The 22068-nt window shown below is 47.2% G+C and overlaps 1 pseudogene; it reads right to left on the bottom strand.

The window, feature by feature from the left end:
* Positions 1-4185: 4185 nt before the first annotated feature.
* LOC140605393 (RNA-binding protein 4B pseudogene) lies at positions 4186-5426 on the bottom strand (annotated as a pseudogene).
* Between the last annotated feature and the right edge of the window lie 16642 nt (positions 5427-22068).

The following is a 22068-nucleotide window of genomic DNA, read 5'->3' as shown; positions in this document are numbered from 1 at the left end:
GCCTCACTGGCCCCGAAGTCCCCACGTTCTGCATTCCAGGCCCGGGAGCCGCCCAAATCCCCCGTTTGGCTGCTCTGCCATTCATCTGTTTCTCCAGTGGTCCCTGAGTTTCTCCCTGTGCCCACCCACCATTTGACTACCCCGCTGCCGGTATCAGAGGGTCTCAGGATTTTCTTCTGTCCTTGTCTGTCCCTCTGTCTCTCCATTCTCTGTGCCTGGGTGGGACTGTGCAGTTTGCTCACTGTTGCCTCCCCTCTCCCTGGTTTTGTTAATAAAATTTTGAAGAACCAGAAAAAAAAATTGATCTCTACAGGGATAAACTCTGTAAAGCCTGAAGCTCAATCAATTGATGTTGAAAACTTTCAAAGGGAGTAAAGGCTTGATCTGAATGGTCTAGAACATGTGCTGTAATTTAATAGAAGAGATGGTCGTCTTAATATTTAATGATTTAAAAGAACTTCTCAGTCCATGCGAAGAGTACAGTCCAAGGATAAATCAAATTTCTGAACGCATTTTATGCTACATATGTGTATACTTTGCAATCCTCAGGTGTTCGTGCCAAATATTCTCTTTCAATAAGTCCTTCTATATGTTTCTTAATAACAACTGTACTTGGGAAGAATCGAGCCTTCACCTGCTGAGTTACCTCTGCTACTAACACACTGTGCTGCATCTTCTTTCTGGATTTCGTTATCCGCAGGATAGCAGCTTCGATCTCATGTTTCCTGTCGTCATCTACTTTCTGCCTCGTTTCTTTCCTTTCTGGGTCAGATTCACCTTGTTTGGCAGCAACTGTTTGAGTCTTGACTCTGTGTACTTTGGATGTGAACTGATCATTAACTGTGAATCTGTGGCCATTTTCTGTTTCCTTGGACTTGGGTTCTTTTGTAAGAACCCGCTGTGTTGGTTTACCACAGGCGAGGGACTGCAGGGCTCTACCAAGTTCTCTTTCAGGGATATCTGTTTCTTGTTGAATTTCCTCAAACGTGTATTTTTCTCTGTATGATTTAATTCATACATCTTTTATTCTTCTTTTGGCAAACATCAGATAATATGAGCAAAACTATATTTCTTGCTCACTATAGTTACCTACATTCTTTTTTGCTTTATATAAGTTTGTAAACATATGTTAAGTGGATAAAATTCTTGGCTAAGGACATACTCCAAAACTCTGACATATACTTTTCTGAGTTAGGGGAAAAGAAAGCTTATGAAACTTCCATTAGACCATAATCACACAGCAAACTAAATTAGTATATGCTGTTTTTAAATTAACATCTGCCATTTTTTAAAGACTTCAGGTTTTGGTTACAGCTAAAATGATTTTTATCTGAAGTTTATGAAAGAACAGAAGCTGACCACACAAATCTTACTCATAAGCATATTGGCCGTTTCAAAATAGAAAATAATAAAAATAAACCTATAATCAAGGAAATTCCACTCATCTTATTAGAAAAAAATAGCTACCAATGTTATTATAAATACAGATGGCAATTTGTAATAACTAGGTTTCATGATATTTGCTTTATTTCTTTTTTTTTAATTTTTTATTGGCGTTCAATTTACTAACATACAGAATAACCCCCAGTGCCCGTCACCCATTCACTCCCACCCCCCGCCCTCCTCCCCTTCCACCACCCCCAGTTCTTCTTCTCTTTTGATTTTAAAGTAACAGATTGGGATCCCTGGGTTGCGCAGCGGTTTGGCACCTGCCTTTGGCCCAGGGCGCGACCCGGGATCGAATCCCACATCAGGCTCCCGGTGCATGGAGCCTGCTTCTCCCTCTGCCTATGTCTCTGCCTCTCTCTCTCTCTGTCTCTCTCTCTCTGACTATCATAAATAAATAAAAAAATAAAGTAACTGATGACTTCATAATAAAGGCAAGCCATTTAGCATTTTATAATTTAATTCTTTTATAAATTTCAGACCCCAAAAATTTCAGATCAAGTATTACAAAACAGCCAGCCTTCAGAATATATTTTGTTTGGCAGACAGAATGGTTTTTCTTCTTTTGAATTGGAATACATTCATGCAGTACTTAACTTGCTCTAAGCTGACCCATCCCTACTAGCTTCCCACATTGTCACCAGCTGGGCATGTGAGGCTGACACCCGTTTTTAATATTATAAAACTCAGTATTAACTTACAAAAATTAAGTTGCATGCATGGAGCAAAAATTCAAATATATCATAAACTTGATGCTAAATCTTAATACTCATTCCTAATTTGGGAAAAAGAGATCAAACCAAAAAGGACTCATCTTCATAATACTTAGTTACATAAAACATTATCAATAAGAAATGTTTCTATATATGGATACTGTCTTTTTAGAATAGTGTTAACAGTAACCTGAAATCTGAGATAGATAAATCATTCATATCACAAAGTATTATATACTGTCTTTCCTATACAGTCTTGGTTCCCAAACAGTGGGCTTCAACTTCATTCCTACATATAATATAAACATTCTCAAATATTTGAAATAAAGGAAAGGTGTCATTAATAAGGCTAACTAAAATTACAACAAAGGCTTTCTTCTAATCCTAGAGAATGAAACAAAAAGAGAGGTCTTGTAAGACACATTGGAAATGAGGAAGAATTTGAAGTCAAGTTGGCCCTGGACCCTTTTACATTGCTACTCCTTCTGTTTGTTCAAGTTAAAGAATAAGAGAGGCCACCAACTGCTCCTTAGTGGAACAGGCTGCAAAGAAAACAAAGCAGCTAAGTGATGATGAGGAAAACAAAGAATATAAAAAGTTGTAGTTATGAAGATGATCAATAAATAATGGAGCTCCTGGCTGGCTCAGTTGGTAAGGCATGCAACTCTTTATCTATCTCAGGGTCATGAATTCAAGCCCTATGTTGGGCAGAGAGATCACTTAAAAGAATTAAAAATAAAAGACATTAAAAAAACTGTAAAAAAATGATGGTAGTAATTCTATTCTGAAGTTTAAGAAACAGCAAGGAGTAACAAATAAATTAGAGAGACAGTAATCTCCCTATTTTTTTCTTCCATTCCCTTTTAATTTGAATACAAATACAGAAAGAATCATGTCGTCTGCTCATAACTCACTCTTTGACTATAGAATAAGTCAAAACTTGTAAATGCGTCATTGAAAACATATTAACACTCCATCTGCAGCCTTTGAGGTTTCAGCCATACTTCACTACCAGCGTTGTGTGAGCAAGCCATATAATTTCATGTCTCCTTGTGTCTCTTTATGCTGCTCTGCCTCAGAAACCCCTTTTTTCCTCTCCTGGGTAGCTCAGTGGTTGAGCACCTGCCTTCGGCCCAGGGCGTGATCCTGGAGACCCGGATCGAGTCCCACATTGGGCTTCCTGCATGGAACCTGCTTCTCCCTCTGCCAGTGTCTCTGTCTCTCTCTGTGTCTTTCATGGATAAATCAATAAAATCTGAGTGGCTCAGTCGGTTACGCATCCCCCTTGATCTTGGCTCAGGTCATGATCTCTTGGTTGTCGGATAAAGCCAGATGCCAAGCTTTGCATGTTCGGCAAGAAGGCTGCTTGGAACGCTTTGTCTCTCCTTCTGCCTTTCCCCCTGCTCGTACTCTCCCTCTTTCTCTCACTTTTTTTTAAGTGTTAGAAACGTTTATTTGTCAAAATATTTTTTAAAAAGTGGGAGGAGTGAAATAAAACAAGGCTAAATTTCAGCTAATGCTGTACCACGATCACAGGTCAGACATAAAGCAAAACAAACAAAACAACAACCCCCACCCCCAAAACCCCAATGGTCCTAGCAGTTTCAGAAGATTAGCCTCAACGTTAGGGCCCAGAGCTAACAGAAGAGTAAAAGGTCTCGTGCCACTACATGGTCATTTTAAAGGGAAAGGAGATGTTGCAGGTAGACAGGGAGAAGGGCTCAATTCCTAAGGAAAGCAAGATAAGAGGGGGATCCACGGTACAGGAAAAAGGGGATGCCAGCATAATCCTTACCTAGGGCTGCTCAGAGGCTGAGAATATAAGGAACGGAGTGAAAGGCTACAGGGACTAGTATCAAGAGGAAAGATAAGTCAACTTATAAGAATTAAATTAAGAAAGAAAACACAGTTGGTCACAAACTCCTTTGTTTACTCAAACACGAAGCAATGGAAACATCGTGGCAAGGGGACGCGCGGAGCAGGTTCTCATATATGACCGCAGCCCAGGGTTCAGTCCGCAATGATCCTACCTCCAGTTTCTAAAGGCTGAGCACCGTGCTCGGTCCACATGTGCTCCCGCTCACACTGGGCCATGCCATACAGAGAATCCGTGCAGCTGCTGAGGCCTGCGGCAGCTCACTCTCTGGCCCATAACCGTGGGGAGCACAGCTGTGGCACGACGAAGGGGGCTCCTGTCCCTTCCATAGTAGGACGAGGTGTTGGCAGCGGCAGCAGCCACAGAGCCGAAGTGGCAGCAGCCCCTGAGCTCGGCAACAGGTGTCTGTCGTAGGGATCAACAGAAGTGGGGTTGGGGTGACTGGTTCCAGCTGTGCTCTGGTCGTGAGGCAGATGGGACATGGACTGCTCCACGCAGTTGTACGCAGAGGCTGCTGCTGCCACCGCCACTGCCTCATAAGAGCGGACCCGGTAGCGCTTCTAAGAGTCGATGCTCCATATGCATCGTTGTAACACGTGGGTTCCCCGCAGCCCAGGGTGTACGGCGTGCGCACTGCTCCATACTGTCCGTTATACTGCTCAGTAAAGTCCGCCACACGACCTGTGCGATCTACTGGACACTCTTTGGACCAGTGCCCCTCTTTCCCACGCCGATAGCAGCCACTCTGGTCTCCCATCCCAGGGGCAGTCCGAAGTCGGCTTGTGGATAACTGCACGTGCATCCTTTTGTCTTGAAACTCTGTGTTGTCAAGGCCCCTGATGGCCTCCACTGGAGGCCCGTTTGACACCTTGAAGCTTAAATAGGAGTTGTTTGAGGAGACCAGTGTGTGCCTCTCAGTTCCACTGGCTGCTTGTGGTCTCCAGGGGAGGTGGGATTTTACTTATTGAGTCCCTCCTGTAGGGCCAGCATTATGTATCCTGAGAAGCAAAATGAGCGTCTGGCCACGATCTGTAATGTTGGAACACCAAGGAGGACAAGTGGTGTCCCAGGGAGGCCTTGCATTGTGGCCTTACTGCATGTGGGGACATCTGTGATTTTGATTTATATTTGGGGTATCTCTGAGGCAAGAGTGCCCTGAGTTCCTTACCCTAAAAGGAACAACTCTTAGACAGTGGCCCAAGAGTTTGTAAGAGGTGCTGATGGAACCATTTGCTGACCAGGGCATCCAGAGCTAAATGGCAGCCTAAAGCTTGGCTTCTACTGCTGACTGTTGGGTGGGTTGTGTCCTTTATTAGGGACATAAATATTCCACATGAGCTCCCCCCCTGTAGCATGGTGCTCATACCATCCATAAAGTAGACAAACTCCATTGCAGTTCACTCAGTTGATGTCATGGGGGCTCCCTACATAGCCAAGGGGACTGGGGAGGGCTGACCTTCTCTGGTATGGTGGCATCCAGCAAGGGACTGAGGAAGAACAGGGGAGACCTCTCCTGCAGGTGGGATAAGCCCGCGGCCTCAAGTTCGACTCTCTCCTGCATTGAGGAGACCTCAGTAGCTATGCCTCCCAAGGCTCAATGGACAGCTGGATGTGGATGGTCACACGCCAGTGTCTATAGGAACCTCTCTTTCCAGGAGAGCCCAGGATGTGGCAGCAGTTGTTACTTGGTTGGTGTATAGCATAGACAAGGACGATATTTTCTTGCATCTGAGGGCCTTGGGCACTGTATGTCCATTATGGATATGTGGTCCAGAAAAAAAAAAGGCAAGTCCATTGCTTGTCATGGGAAACAAGTCCGACCTAGAGGAGCGGAGGCAGGTGCCCATCGAAGAGGCAAGGACTAAAGCAGAGGAGTGGGGTGTGCAGTACGTGGAGACATCAGCTAAAACGCGAGCCAATGTGGACAAGGTATTCTTTGACCTAATGAGAGAAATCAGAGCCAAAAACATGTCCGAGAACAAAGACGAGAACGGCAAGAAAAGCAGCAAGAACAAGAAAAGTTTTAAAGAAAGATGTTGCTTACCGTGAAAGCCAAGATGGCGGATGAAGTCAGTCGCCACTAAGGACATAGGGCGGGCTCATTAAGAGAAGAGTATAGTTGACGCCTTGATGTGTTCCTTGCTCTCCCCAACCTCATTCACACATACTTCTTTAAAAGGGGAAAATATTTGTGAATCAGTGGCTGGCAGGAGAAATAAGCCCTTGTCCATGCATTGGAATGGCTACTTTGTTGGGAGGCTTTGGAATTTCCTTCTTCCCTTCTCCTTCCCAAAAGTTTTATCACATATGTAGTGCTATAGGTAAGAAATAAGTGTTAACTAAAAAGAAGTGTACTGTCATAGCATCTTATTTCCCTCCCTAGTTTTATAATATCACCATCTTTTGTTTTGAAATAAAAATGTCTAATTAGGTTTGGGGAAGGGAGTAGGATAAGACTCTCCCTAACTCTTATCAGCTTAACAGAAGTATTCAAATAAATCCATTAAGCTCTAATAAAAATTGAGAGATTTTTGGGATAAGTTTTTTGGCAATACCCCATGGATCTGAAGCACGGTGGATAAAATAAAAATAAATATGAATTGGGCCAAATAGGTCAGTAACAAGCTCACAAACCCTTCACACATATGAAAAATTAAAGTTGAATTCTTTGTATTTAAATATTAGCCAACTATAGCCTGTGTTAGCTATTTCTCTCCTGTAGCATCCTGATTTTTGTGTAGAAGCTTCTTTTTAGCAAGTAAGTGAAGACTCAAGAGTAATATACTTTACAAATGACACAGTTTTCTAACCAGGTCAAGACTATATCTTTGGATACACCATCTCCTAATTGCCAGATCGTAGGCTCATCCTTCTCTGTTGGTAACCAATGTATGTCCTTCTGGTCAACCTCTGCATGCAGAGGTGAAGAGAGCCTCTTTGTGTGTTTCTTTTAAGTATAATGAGTTCTTCTGAAGAATGTGATGAGTTGAAATTGTATTTTCAAATCATGAAGCCAGAGCCTGTGCCAGACCTTCTGCTACCTCTCATAGATTTGCTCTAATTCTAAATGTAAAATTAGGAGAAGTGGAAAAGGAGAAGATAAGCCATTGCCTTTTTACCTCTAGGAATTGGATGCTATTTCTATGTAATTTTCTTCTGAGACAGCCATAGAGTTGGTTAGAAAAAAGCTTTTACTGATGAGATATTGTTAAGCATTCTTGTATCAATATTCTCAATTTAGCAACCAGAACATTTTCCTCACGAAAGGAGTACTGTGTGATGAAAACCCAGTATTCAGCATATTTTCCCCCTTTTTTTGGAAGTGACATTTCACACACAGGTGCCAAAAGTGAATTGGGGTGGGGAGAGTGAGAAACTTTCAAATTTATAGTTATTACAGAAATTGTGGAAATTATGATCTGACTGGAAAGCAATCTTGTATCACCTCCCAAAGAATCATGGTCATTTTTTAAATAAAAAGCAGACAAAAAATTGTTGTTTCCTGCCTTGTTAATGTTCTCCATTCTCACTGGTGTGAGGTGGGATCTCATGGTGGTTTTGATTTGTATTTACCTGATGGCCAGTGATGTGGAGCATTTTCTTATGTGCTTGGTGGCCATGTCTATGTCTCCCTCTGTGAGATTTCTGTTCATGTCTTTTGCTCAATTCATGATTGGATTGGTTGTTTCTTTGCTTTTGAGTTTAATAAGTTCTTTATAGATCTTGGTTTCTAACCCTTTATCTGGTGTGTCATTTGCAAATATCTTCTCCCGTTCTGTAGGTTGTCTTTCAGTTTTGCTGTGCAGAAGCTTCTTATCTTGATGAAGTCCCAATAGTTCATTTCTCCTTTTGTTTCTCTTGCCTTCATGGATGTATCTTGCAAGAAGTTACTGTGGCCGAGTTCAAAAAGGGTGTTGCCTGTGTTCTCCTCTAGGATTTTTGATGGAATCTTGTCTCACATTTAGATCTTTCATCCATTTTGAGTTTATCTTTGTGTATGATGTAAGAGAATGATCCAGTTTCATTCTTCTGCATGTGGATGTCCAGTGTTCCCAGCACCATTTATTGAAGAGACTGTCTTTTTTTCCAGTGGGTAGGCTTTCCTGCTTTGTAGAATGTTAGTTGACCATAAAGTTGAGGGTCCACTTCTGGATTCTCTATTCTGTTCCATTGATCTATGTGTCTGTTTTTGTGTCAGGACCACACTGTCTTGATGACCACAGCTTTGTAGTACAACCTGAAATCTGGCATTGTGATGCCCCCAGCTATGGTTTTCTTTTTCAATATTCCCCTGGCTATTCGGGGTGTTTTCTGATTCCACACATATCTTAAGATGATTTGTATCAACTCTCTGAAGAAAGTCCATGGTATTTTGATAGGGATTGCATTGAACGTGTAAATTGCCCTGGGTAGCATTGGCATTTTCACAACATTAATTCTTCCAATCCATGAGCATGGAATATTTTTCCATCTCTTTGTGTCTTCCTCCATTTCTTTCAGAAGCGTTCTGTAGTTTTTAGGGTATAGATCCTTTACCTCTTTGGTTAGGTTGATTCCTAGGTATCTTATGCTTTTGGGTGCAATTGTAAATGGGGTTGACTCCTTAATTTCTCTTTCTTCAGTCTCGTTGTTAGTGTACAGAAATGCCACTGACTTCTGGGCATTGATTTTGTATCCTGCCACACTGCCAAATTGCTGTATGAGTTCTAGCAATCTTGGGGTGGACTCTTGGGTTTTCTATGTAAAGTATCATGTCATCTGCGAAGAGGGAGAGTTTGAATTTTTCTTTGCCAATTTGAACGCCTTTTATTCCTTTTTGTTGCCTGATGGCTGAGGCTAGGACTTCTAGTGCTATGTTGAATAGCAGTGGTGAGAGTGGACATCCCTGTCCTGTTCCTGATCTTAGGGGAAAGGCTCCCAGTGCTTCCCCATTGAGAAAGTTGCTGTGGGCTTCTCGTAGATGGCTTTTAAGATGCTGAAGAATATTCCCTCTCTCCCTACACTCTGAAGAGTTTTGATCAGGAACAGATGCTGTATTGTGTCAAATGCTTTCTCTGCCTCTATTGAGAGGGTCAGATGGTTCTTGTTTTTTCTCTTGCTGATATGGTCAGTCACATTGATTGTTTTACGTGTGTTGAACCAGCATTGCATCCCGGGTATAAATCCCACTTGGTCATTTTGAATCATCTTCTTAATATATTGTTGGCCTCTATTGGCTAGTATCCTGTTGAGAATTTTTGCATCCATGTTCATCAGGGATATTGGTCTCTAATTCTCCTTCTGGGTGGGGTCTTTGTTGGGTTTTGGAATTAAGGTGATGCTGGCCTCATAGAAGAAGTTTGGAAGTACTCCATCTCTTTCTGTCTTTTAAACAGCTGTAGTAGAATAGGTACGGTGTCTTCGTTAAGCGTTTGATAGAATTCCTCAGGGAAGCCATCTGGCCCTGGACTTTTGTGTCTTTGGAGGGTTTTGATGACTGCTTCAATTTCCTCCCTGGTTATCGGCCTGTTCAGGTTTTCTATTTCTTCCTGTTCCAGGTTTGGTTAATCGTGGTTTTCCAGAAATCTGTCCATTTCTTCTAGATTGCCTAATTTATTGGCATATGGCTGCCCATAATAAGTTTTTAAAACCGTTTGTATTTCCTTGGTGTTGGTAGTGATCTCCCCTTTGTCATTCATGATTTTATTAATTTGAGGCTTTTCTCTCTTCTTTTTAATAAGGCTGGCTAATGGTTTATCTTACTAATTCTTTCAAAGAACCAACTCCTGATTTTGTTGATCAGTCGCACAGTTTTTCTGGTCTCTATTTCATTGAGTTCTGCTCAAATCGTTTTTAACCCTCTTCTTCTGCTGGGTGTAGGATCTATTTGCTGTCTTTTCTCCAGCTCTCTGACAACTGGCTTTCTGACATTGAATTGTAATCCAGATTTTGTAACTCTGTGGGAGAGAGGACTGTTTCTGATTCTTTCGAGGTGAGGTTTTCCTTCTAGTCATTTTGCTCAGTGCAGAGTGGCCAAAAACAAGTTGTATTGGGAAAAGGAGAAAAAGAGAGGAGAGAAAGAAGGAAAGAAAAGAGAAAAAGAAAAAAGGAAGAAAAAAGAAAAAAAAAGAAAGAAAAAGGAATAAAGGGAAAAAAAGGTGGGGGAAGCAAACAGAAATCAAAAAGCAAAACAAGGGATCCCTGGGTGGCACAGCAGTTTGGCGCCTGCCTTTGGCCCAGGGCCCGATCCTGGAGACCCGGGATCGAATCCCACATCGGGCTCCCGGTGCATGGAGCATGCTTCTCCCTCTCCCTGTGTCTCTGCCTCTCTCTCTCTCTGTGACTATCATAAATAAATAAAAAAAATTAAAAAAAAAGCAAAACAAAAGAAAACAAAACAAAGCAAAACAAAACCACGGGGTAGTATCTTCTGATTCTGTATACTTTAAGTCCCTTGAATTCCCCTGGAAGTTGTCCGTCTACCTGGTCTTCTGGGGAAGGGGCCTGTTGTGCTGATTCTCAGGTGTTAGCACTTGGGGGAGCTGCTCTGCCCCCTGCCTGGTGCAGGGCTCAGTGGGGGTTGTTTACCCCGTGAGGCCCCTGGAATAACAACCGCAGTGGTGGAAGCAGGTCTGGAGCCCTGGAGTCAGCTCCTGCAGTAACTACAAAGCTCTTGGTCTGCAGGGCTTTGAGGCTCCAGGGCGGGGCTGCTGATCTGCTCAGCCTGGGGCAGGAGAGTCTTTGCTGTCCTGGGCCCTCCGGGCCTCTGCCTGTCCCGGGGGAGGCCAGATCCTGGGCTGTGTCCTGGCGCCCTGTGCTGTGGGGCCTGCGCTGTTGGATTTGCGCTCCCGCCCCGCAGACCCCTCCGCGGAGCCTCTTCCTCTGCCCTAGCCCCTCCAAGCTGCTCCCTCCATGCAGCCCCCTCCGCGGAGCCGCCACCCGAGCCCCCGCCGAGCTGCTCCCACCCCACAGCCCCCTCTCCGGAGCCTCTTCCTCCGCCCGAGCCCCTCCAAGCTGCTCCCGCCGCGCATCCCCCTCCGCGGAGCCGCCGCTGCAGCCCCCTCCGTGTAGCCTCTTCCTCCGCCCAAGACCCCGAGCTGCTCCCGCCCTGCAGCCCCCTCCGCTGAGCCGCCCCCAGCCCCTCAGAGCTGCTCCCGCCCCGCAGCCCCCTCCGCGGAGCCTCTTCCTCCGCCCGAGCCCCTCCAAGCTGCTCCCGCCCCGAAGCCTCCTCCCCGGAGCCTCTTCCTCCAGCCCAAGCCCCCCAGACAGCTGCTCCTGCCCCACAGCCCCCTCCGCAGAGCCACCGCCTGAGCCCCTCTGAGCTGCTCCCGCCCCCGCAGCCCTCTCCCCGGAGCCTCTTCCTCTGCCCTGGCCCCCCCCCCAGCTGCTCCCGCCCCGCAGCCCCCTCTGCGGAGCCGCCCCCGAGCCCCTCGGAGCTGCTCTGGGTCCCGCCCTGCGTGCTGCAGCCCTTAGGGAGCTCAGCGCACTCTCCCGGGGCGCAGGTGTCTGTTAGTGTCTCAGGGAGCCCGAGGGCATCCCCGACCTCCTGGGTCTTGCTCTAACTCCCTGCGAGCCCCTTTCCTCCCAGGAAGGTTGGTGCAGCTCCTGCTCCTCCGGGACGGGGCTCTCCTGTCCTGGGGACACTCGCCCCGGCCTCAGCCCGGCTCCTTGTGGGGCCCCTCCCCCTTGGAGGCCTTTTGTTTCTTTATTTCTTTTTCCCCGTCTTCCTACCTTGATAGAAGCCGAACTCTTCTCACTGTAGCACTCCAGCTGGTCTCTCTTTAAATCTCAGGCCTAATTCGTAGATTTTCAGGATGATTTGAAGGTTATCTAGGTAATTTGGTGGGAACAGGTGATTTGGGGACCCTACTCCTCTGCCATCTTCCCCTCCTTCGATTTTTTTTTTAATTAGGAAAAAATCAGGCAATAATGTGGGGTGTGACATACAAATGTCCCCACCCCCCGGGAGCTGAAGAAGCAGCAGGAAGGGCCCCCCCCCGCTGTGCCCCGCTTAGAGGCCTGCGCCCTTGCTGCTCTCTATCACTGTCTGCAGGGCAGAAAGTTGGGGCGGGAGGAGCAGGACGGTGCTGCAGACGGGACATCCCACGCGGTGGCGGGACAGGCTGATGTGCACTGAGGACACAATCCTGCGGCAAGGCTTTGGGGCTATCCGCGCAGTTAAAACTTGCTTGAAAGGAATAAAAAGCTTCTGGCTTCTTTCTTCTTTTTTTTAAGATTTTATATATTTATTTAGCAGAGACCAAGCATGAGCAGGGGGCAGGGAGGGCAGAGGGAGAAGCAGACCTTCCGCTGCGCGGGGCGCGGGGCTCGATCCCAGGACTCTGAGGTCACGGCCTGAGCCCAAGGCAGACGATTCCCGCACTGAGCCCCTGGGCGCCCCAGCTCCTGGTGCTGAGGGGGCCCCACGTCCCGGGAAAGGCCCCGATGCAGCCGCGCCAGCAGGTGCCCGCGGCTCACCATGGAAACTGCACCGTCTCTGCCTCCATGTCCTCGTCCCACAGCGGCCTTGAGCTGCGGCTCCATTTCGGGACGGCGGGCGGCCGTGCTGGCCACAGGGTCACCCGGCATCGTGGGCCCCTGCAGGTGGAGCAGACCCTAGTGGACACACCTGCCGAGAGCAGCCTGATGCCTCCAGGAGCCCCGGGCCCACGTGCTCCTCTCCTGAGTGGCCCGGCACGTCCCCAGGCTAAGCCCCGCCGGTGCCCGAGCTCGAGGGTGTGGGCCCCTCCTGCCCCGGGGAGCTCCCACGCCTGCACCTCCCTGGGCCGCTGCCCCGGGTCCCGCCGACCGACCCTGGAGATCGAAGGCTGGACCCACGTCACGCTCATTTCTCCTCTGCGGATTATCCACGGTTCTTTGCTGCGATGTCCTTAACCAAGGGATTTTAAAGGAAGGCCGTCTCGAAGGCCACTCGCCCCCCCGTGGACGGGATGCTCTGTGCTCTCGCTCTTCTCCCAGGCGAGCCCTTGAGGGTGACACCTTGTCCCCACATCTCCGTCCTCCCAGTGGCGGGCACAGCTCCTGCCCGGGCCGGCGGCTCCCTCCTCGGCTGAATGAAGGCACCACCAGCCCAGGCTGCTGCCTGGAAGAGCCTGTGCGGCTGCGCTAATTCCGCTGCATGTCCCCTTGCATGTGCCTAATGAGGCAGTGCTGATGTTTGGGCTCCTAAGGACTCAACATCCATTCTCGGGTGTCATTTAGCTTTTGATTTATTGTCTGTCTCTCTCTCAGCGTTTTCTTTTTTTGCCATTTCCTCCCTCTCGAAGGAATGGGAAGCCAAGTGTTTTCTCCACCTGGAGCTCACCTGGGGAAGCGATCCCATCTTATCTGTTAAACATCTTCAGCCGCGAAGAGGTTGCAAATTGCCAACTGCCCTCTCCAGCTGCAGCGGAGGCACAACACTTCCTTGCAACAGGGGACCGTCTTTCTATGATTCCCTCGCATCCTATCATTACAAGTGCCTGTGCTCAGATTCAGTATCATTATGTCATTTGCAATGCGGCAGCACGATGAGAACCAAATCAGAAAACACCACTTCCCGTCAAAACCGCAAATTGTAAACATGCATTTCTCTTTGAGTCTCGGAGATTCCGTGTATTTACCACCTGAAAATCCATACTTTGAGAGCTCTTTCCCCAACTTGTTGGAAGGTTAGAGAATATAAGAATGTTGAAATGTAAGATTTAGTGATGGCACGTTTGATAAAATGCCACAATGTCCCCAATGGCTGGGTTCAGAGAAGAGCAAAACAAAAACCACAATGAAAGAAAACAGAAACACAAGACTTCTGGCAATTCTCACAGCTCAGTGCACATTTTCCACGACTGTGGGACCACAGCCGGGTCGTGAGTTTTGCCCTCTGAGCATTCATGGCACTTGATGAGGGGTTCCATTTCCGGCGGTGGACGGACGGGGATGACAAATGGACAGTCGTGTCTTTAGCTGTAGGCATCTTGGCGTTCGGTAGGTCCATTCCCAAGAGGACTGCAGGGCAAGAGGAAGCCCCCTCCCACGGGAGCCTCGGTGATGGGAGAACAGTGAACAGGAGGGTAGCAAGGGCTCGGCCAGGAAGTCTTCAGGAAAGAGAGGTGATGTTTCTACAAGACCCCGTTTTAATTCCCGTCCCGCCCGAGGAGTGTTCTGTGGACCCACTGATTTCTGGTGGTCAGCCCAGCTTCTTCCCAAGAGAGCCCCCGCTTCCCTCCTCGGGTTCACACGACCCCAGAGAGGAAAGCCCGACTCTTACATGTGCCCCTGGGAGTCAAATGCATACTCAGGATGGGATTTGCATCCTTTTCAAACATCGAGCTTCTCCACGCACGTCAACCTTATAAAGAGGACATCGTGGGAGAACCCAACGCCCCCCCAAGCCTACCAGCAGCTACTCAGACTTGGTGGCAGGGGCGTGTGGATACAAGCCCCAGGTCACACCATTCCCCGGCGTCAGCATGGAATTGGAATGACAACACGGCCAGAGGACAGATATTACGAATACGAATTTTGAGAAGTTCTCTTTAGGGATGAAATGTCCCCATCTTTGTACTGTTCACCGATACTGTATTAGTCCCGGCGGAGGCAGCGAGAGATCAGGGCTCTAGGCTGGTCTCTGGCCCAGGGCAGCTGTCGCACACCCGCACCTCGGACCGAGGGTGCAGGAGATCAGGAGCGCGAGCTGCAGGATCCCTCCAGGGACCCCGTGGCCGTCCCACGATGCTGGTCTCCCGGGAAGATGCTAGGCGGGGACTTTCCCTGGGCCCCCTCACACCTCGGTTCAACCAGGGGCTCCGGTGCTTTGGACGCACGTGAGACAAGCTCAGCTGTCCCTTGTCTCAGACGACCCGCCTTGGGAAATCCCTGCGAGGATGACACAGGATGATGAATATAAAGCAGAGGACACTTATTGACTCCACTTCTGCGTGTTTCCTCCTGCCGTAGCTGACCGCCCTGGTGGCTCCTCGCTGACTTGGGAGCTGATATGGAGGCGTTTTACGGGAGGACAGACCGACCGTGGGCAGGAAGCGCAGGCCGGGTTTCCCCGATGGCGCACACATGCTTCTTCCCTCCAATGGCAAAGGACAATGTTTGCAACAAGGAACACATCCCCCTCCTCGGTCCTGGCCACCGTCCTTAACGGTAGTTTAAGAGTGATTTAGAAGGACGTCCAGGGTCTTGTCCTTGCACGGCAAAGTGATTTTCAGCAATAAGAATGACTCGATGTTTCAGGGAATAAAGATGAGTTTTTTGTTGTTGTTCTTTTTGCTTTTTGTTGTTCTTTTTGTTTTTGTTGTTGTTGTTGTTTTTTTTTTTTTTTACCTCTTCGTTTGGTAATAAAGGCAAAGATGATGGTTGAGAGGGATTTTTTCAGTTTTTTTTATATAAATTTATTTTTTATTGGTGTTCAATTTGCCAACATATAGAATAACACCCAGTGCTCATCCCATCAAGTGCCCCCCTCAGTCCCCGTCACCCACTCACCCCCACCCCCTGCCCTCCTACCCTTCACCACCCCTAGTTCATTTCCCAGAGTTAGGAGCCTCTCATATTCTGTCTCCCTTCCTGATATTTTCCAGCATTTTCTGTCCTTTCCCCTTTATTCCCTTTCACTATTTTTTATATTCCCCAAATGAATGAGACCATATACTGTTTGTCCTCTGATTGACTTATTTCACTCAGCATAATACGCTCCAGGTCCATCCACATCGAGGCAAATGGTGGGTATTTGTCATTTCTAATGGCTGAGGAATATCCCACTGTATACAGAGACCACAGCTTCTTTATCCATCATCTGTCGATAGACACCGAGGCTCCTTCCACAGTTTGGCTATTGTGCACATTGCTGCTAGAAACATTGGGGTGCAGGTGTCCCGGCGTTTCATTGCATCTCTATCTTTGGGGTAATGCCCCAGCAGTGCAATTGCTGGGTAGGGCAGATCTATTTTTAACGCTTTGAGGAACCTCCACAGAGTTTTCCAGAGTGGCTGCACCAGGTCACATTCCCAACAACAGTGCAGGAGCGTTCCCTTTTCTCTGCATCCTCTCCAACATTTGTGGTTTCCTGCCTTGTCAATTTTCCCCATTCTCACTGGGATAAGGTGGGATCTCATTGTGGTTTTGATTTGTATTTCCCTGATGGCAAATGATGCGGAGCATTTTCTCATGTGCATGTTGGCCATGTCTATGTCTTCCTCTGTGAGATTTCTCTTCATGTGTTTTGCCCATTTCATGATTGGATTGTTTGTTTCTTGGGTGTTGAGTTTAATAAGTTCTTTATAGATCTTGGAAACTAGCCCTTTATCTGATACGTCATTTGCAAATATCTTCTCCCATTCTGCAGGTTGTCTTTTAGTTTTGTTGACTGTATCCTTTGCTGTGCAGAGGCTTCTTATCTTGATGAAGTCCCAATAGTTCATTTTTGCTTTTGTTTCTCTTGCCTTCACGGATGTATCTTGCAAGAAGTTGCTGTGGCCAAGTTCAAAGGGTGTTGCCTGTGTTCTCCTCTAGGATTTTGATGGAATCTTGTCTCACATTGAGATCTTTCATCCATTTTGAGTTTATCATTGTGTATGGTGCAAGAAAGTGGATGTCCAATTTTCCCAGCACCATTTATTGAAGAGACTGTCTTTTTTCCAGTGGATAGTCTTTCCTCCTTGATCGAATATTAGTTTACCATAAAGTTGAGAGTCCACTTCTGGATTCTCTATTCTGTTCAGACTTTTTGGTAAAACTAGAATCTGCATTCAAAGCTTTCATATTTGCATCTTTACCTAAATTCACTAGAAATGGGTTCCTTCTGCAAGCACTTGCTTCTCCTTTTATATAAAGAAAGGGAGGTGTAGCAGCCTTGAGAGAAATGCTACTGTTAACTCATCACCAAAGAAGAGGATCTTTATCACATAAGCAAAATAATAGCCCCAGAATGGCCTAGAACAAATCTATGCACAGAGGAAAATAAATTCTCAAATGGTAAGTCAGGAAAGTTTGGGGAACACTCATGGATGGATCTTTTCTCCCCTCTTTCTTATAACCTTTATCAAATGGGAGACAAAGCACCTTCGGAGGTCCCTAATTTTATCCTGGTGTCTATCAACCCGCACATTTTCAGAAGCTAGGAGAAGAATAACTACCTTGTTGTCCATGTTAACCATTGCATCATTGGGGGGGGGAGAGATTTTTAAATATGGTAAAATATAAACAACACCAAATATGCCATTTTATCCAATTCTAGCTGTCAGAGCTTCCATGGTAGGGATAGACCATGTTTTGTTTATACATTCATCTGTGGGCGGACACTTGAGGTGCTTCCACCTTCCTGTGAATGGCACACAGTTACTTTTCAGTGTTGGTCGACAGTCCAAGTCCTGACAAACTAACGAATTTAAAGCAATGTATTATATTAATCTGATTAAAATCTGAGAAAGAGGGCACCCCGGGTGGCTCAGCAGTTTACTTCCGCCTTCAGCCCAGGGCCTGATACTGGAGACCCGGGATCGAGTCCCACGTGGGGCTCCCTCCATGGAGCCTCCTTCTCCCTTTGCCTGTGTCTCTGCCTCTCTCTCTCTCTCTCTGTGTGTGTGTGTGTCTCCCATGAATAAATAAATAAAATCTTAAAGAAAAAAATGAGAAAGAGACAGACTCTGTGATGCACGTGAGACCTTGGCCCCCAGTCTACCACTGAAGAACATGCTCCTCTCGCTGAATGCGGGGCACAGCCTGGGGTTCTCCACTGGCTCACCCAGGAAGCACCTCTCATCCCCGTCGGGAGCACCCTGCTTCCTCCAGCCACATTTGCTTGACCTCACAACGACAGCACTCGGCACTCTTTGGATTCTTTTTCGTTTCCCCAGCACTTCTGGGAACTGTTGTGTCCAGGGGCTCATGTCTACACATGGAGACGTGGAGAGGATAAGTGGCTGGTTTGGGGCTTGGATGGATGCGAGGCATCTTCTGTCTCTGTGTCCTGGGCCAAGAGCCCGTTCAGATTGCGCTTCCTCCAGGATGTCCTCCCAATCCCAGCCTGTGACCCCCCAAGAAGTGTGGCTCTCACCTCTCCTGCCCATGTGCAAGACACCTTTAAGCTCTTTAAAGGAGAAACCATCTTTCATACACGTTTATTTTTTTAATTTTTATTTATTTATGATAGTCACACACACAGAGAGAGAGAGAGGCTGAGACATAGGCAGAGGGAGAAGCAGGCTCCATGCACCGGGAGCCGATGTGGGATTCGATCCCGGGTCTCCAGGATCGCGCCCTGGGCCAAAGGCAGGCACTAAACTGCTGCGCCACCCATGGATCCCTTTCATCCACGTTTAAACCCTACTTGGAAAAAGGGAGATGTGTGTATTGCAAACAAAGGACATCAAAACATACACTTTTCTACTCAGAAAAGTGCGAGTGCACGGAAGGGTGACAGAATGCCCGTTGCCCTCTGACCCACTGCGGCATTTAGCAAAAAGCCTTTCACACACACACAATAATAAAAATCTGGTAAATTAAGATGTTGAATGAGACAATAACTACATACACACAGTTCCCATCTTTGTGTCTAACCCGAAGGATTGATGTGTTACAGAGTGCTCAGGCTAGGTCAGGCATCCCAAAAGTCAGACAGACGAGGTGAAATTCTGTGCCCTAGGACGGTCTGCATCCTGCTTGCATGTAAAGAGAGTGCATTTGAGTTCCCAGAGAGGTCAAGCTTGCCTTTCTATGTTTCTGTGGGCTACCAGAAAGGGAATCCGTGAAAGGTTATGGTGGGCGACTCTGGATTTAAAGAGTTGTGCCATGTGGGCGGGACCATCCCGGGAGACATTATGACCCTCTCCGAGGGAAATCACACAAAATCACAGAACGTGGGTTCTGGAGCACCGAGGGCACTCTCCCATAATTCTGGTTAAACAGCAGCGCTCCCGGGATTGTCGGGGAGGTGGCCACACGCAGGCAGGGGAAGGAGCCAGGCATGCCTGCTGTTCGATAAATGCTACCTCGTCACGTTTCTGTCCTCATTTGGATGGAAAACATCACAGAGTTGAAAAAGACACCCAGAGTTTAAACAAATGTGAAAAAGAAAACAAAGATGTGACATCCATGTTTCTTTTTTTGGGTGATAAATAAGACAGGCAGTCAAGATACTTTTGCTACTTCAGGAAAGCAAAAAAATAGTAACAATATAGTAAAAAAAATACCTGCCACTATGATTCTGCCACTCAGAAACTCATAAACTGTTCTGCATGTAACCACAAGGGTCCCAAATCAAGGGAGTGCCCACTCTGGGGCGGACCCAGACAGAACAAGAGATACACGAGGCAAGGGCAACAAGGACCCGGGACCAGAGAGCGTCATCCAGCACCACCGATGAAGTAATATACTAGTTAGAATCATATCATCCTTTAAGACTTTTCATAGTTATGTCCTTTGACATATCAATTGATACTAGAAACCTCTTAAACCACATGTAATGATGTCTCCTCCAGATCCCTATATTTAAGCACCTAGCAGGCTTATCTTAATGGATATTCTTAATTGATCTTGTTGGGTTGTTGTAAATTCAGTGAAGGAATCACGTGCACCCTCTGTCTCCCGCGCTTTACGTGAACACGAGGGCCAGTTGATAAGCACTTGCCGAATAACAGAGTGGATCCGAGTGGCTCTCACGCATAAGGTCCATATCCCCTTCCTCCCAGATTTTTGCAATGATTAAATGATATATATGAAAGTGCCAACCCAGGATTGGGCACATGAAAGTTCATTTTGCCACACGAATGCTCAGGATCTAGACTAAACGTCAGGTACCCTGGTCCTGAAGTTGTAGGCCGATGGCGCTGAGTCTCCTGCTGGTTGTGGCGGCAGGTAGCACGGCAGCCCAGGAGAGCTGTCCACCTGTCATCTCCTGGTGCAGAGGAACAAGGTGGCAGGCGTCAGCGCCCGTGGTGGAAGTGGGACAGCATCCACACCGCAAGGCGCTGTCGCAACTGAGTGCCACAGGACACTTGCATATGTTCCTATATCTACTTTAGAAGTCTCACCCAAATGAATTCTATCAGCAGCATTTATCAGATTCAAAGAAAAGGGGTCTGGTCCACGTGGGCTGTTAAGTATTGATGAAAGACATTCCTCCTCTTGCAAGCCAATCTACATCAAGGGTGCCTATTTTCTCTCTGACTTCAAAATAACTGCATTCTTTTGTGGGTTTCACGTATATGTCAGTGCACTTTTCCTTTTCCCTAAGAAAAGCCTTCTTTCGTAAAATAAGCTGTATTTATCCTGTTTCAGTAAGTTTTGTCTTCACTGAAAAATATTACTTTGTTCTCCTTTAAACTCAGTGAGATGGTTGTGGGGAAGTCTCCAAGCAAATAGCAGAAGCTGAGACTTGAAAGATTACTTCTAGGTAACTAGGTCAAAGAGCCATTATGGGAAGGGGCGAGGGAGCGCTCCCGAGGGAGCAGCATGCACGCAGACCCCATGGTAGGAAATGGTGTAACACATACAAGAAATAGAAAGGCCACGGGACTGTCCCATGAGAGCAAAGCCAACACCAAGAGTCAGCTGAGACAAGGCTGAACAGATGGCTCGATTCCATTTAGGGCATGTGAGTCCTGCGGAGGACATCAGTACCCATCCGGGGATGGAGCAGGGCGACTAAGGAGTATGCAGAAATGCAAGATGATGAGGTCTTCATCCTGATGTGGACTCTGGCAAGCGTGGCCAGGAAGCCAAGGCAGGGGTTACACAGTAGACGCATCCAGGGATGAACGTCATTAAGAGTCTGTTGTCTGGTGTGTCAAAACGGAGAGAATAGAATCCGGTGGAAAGTCAGAATGCAAAATGGAAAGTCCTTTGTAATGAACCGGATGCTGCGGTGGGCAAGAGGGAGAACCGTTCTTCACATCTGAGGTACAGAAGTGACTCAATAAAACAGAAAGCCCTCAAGAGGACCCGAGTTGGGAGGGAAGATGAGGCATTTGGCTGTGGAGAGGGTGCACTGGAAGGAAGCTTCAGGATAAGTGACTGATATCAATCAATGAATTCCTTTTTTCTTAATCCAGCTTGACTTACGTGCTCGGGTTGTATTTCTGTGTGATGCACCACCCCGGAGTCCGGACAGTGAAACAGCAACACTAGTCGTGCTCACAGACTCCGTGTCAGGAAGCCAGGGGGCTGCAGCAGGGTGGCTTGCTTCAAACCCACAATGCCTAGGGTCTCGGACCCAAAGAAAGCCCAGAAGTTGGGGTCCCGGACCCCTCCAGGGGCACATGGGCTGGAGGGACTCAAGAATGGCCTTCCTGCCTTTATAGAAGCCTATAGTCACACGGGCGGGCCTCGGGACACTGGGACATCTTTTCTCTGGCTTTCAGGCCAAGTGCTAGGATCCCAGGGACCAGGTGCCCCCTGCATCGCCATCTCTGTCATAGGCCCAGGAGTCAGATAGTATCCCATAACATTTCTTTTCCAGAGACTCACGAGCCCTCTGTCCCAGCTCCGCTGCCGGAGGCACAGCCCTCACTTCTTGGTTGAGGAGCATCAAGGCCATGTCGCCGAGGACCAGGAGAGATGGAAGGTGCTGCAGGATCTGTGGGAACCACCAGGGGCCACTTTGCTTCTGTGCCTCTTGCAGCCAGAGCCTGGGCAGCCGGAAGGGCAGTGTCTCCTCTCGCGCATCTTTTGTTTGGCGCCGTCCAAGACGCTCTCTTTCATACCAACGAAACAGGTGTTTGCAGAAACGCCGAGCCTGTCCTCTCTCCCCTTCTGGTTTGTTTCTTGTTCTTTATCAACTGTGTATCACACGGTGCAATTTATAGGAAAGAAGCATAGGACAGAACATCGGCAAAAAGTAAACATGCAAAGAACTCATGTAAAATATTTCAATCTAGAGCGAATCGCTACGGATAATTTGATGGACATTGGACCTTTGAGAGATCCCTTCTCGGGCTTCCTTCTGAAGTCAAATTCGGTTTCCTGCAGTGGTTACATCCTTCTCCTCTCCTTCAGCGGTAGGTGAATAGTCATGCGTGTCATTAAAATGGCTTCATGAATACGATT

The sequence above is a fragment of the Canis lupus genome, chromosome 15 (assembly GCF_048164855.1).
Source record: "Canis lupus baileyi chromosome 15, mCanLup2.hap1, whole genome shotgun sequence".
In the NCBI taxonomy this organism is placed as follows: Eukaryota; Metazoa; Chordata; class Mammalia; order Carnivora; family Canidae; genus Canis; species Canis lupus.
The sequence above is the reverse complement of the archived record's forward strand: the minus strand, read 5'-3'. Positions and strand labels throughout refer to the sequence as shown.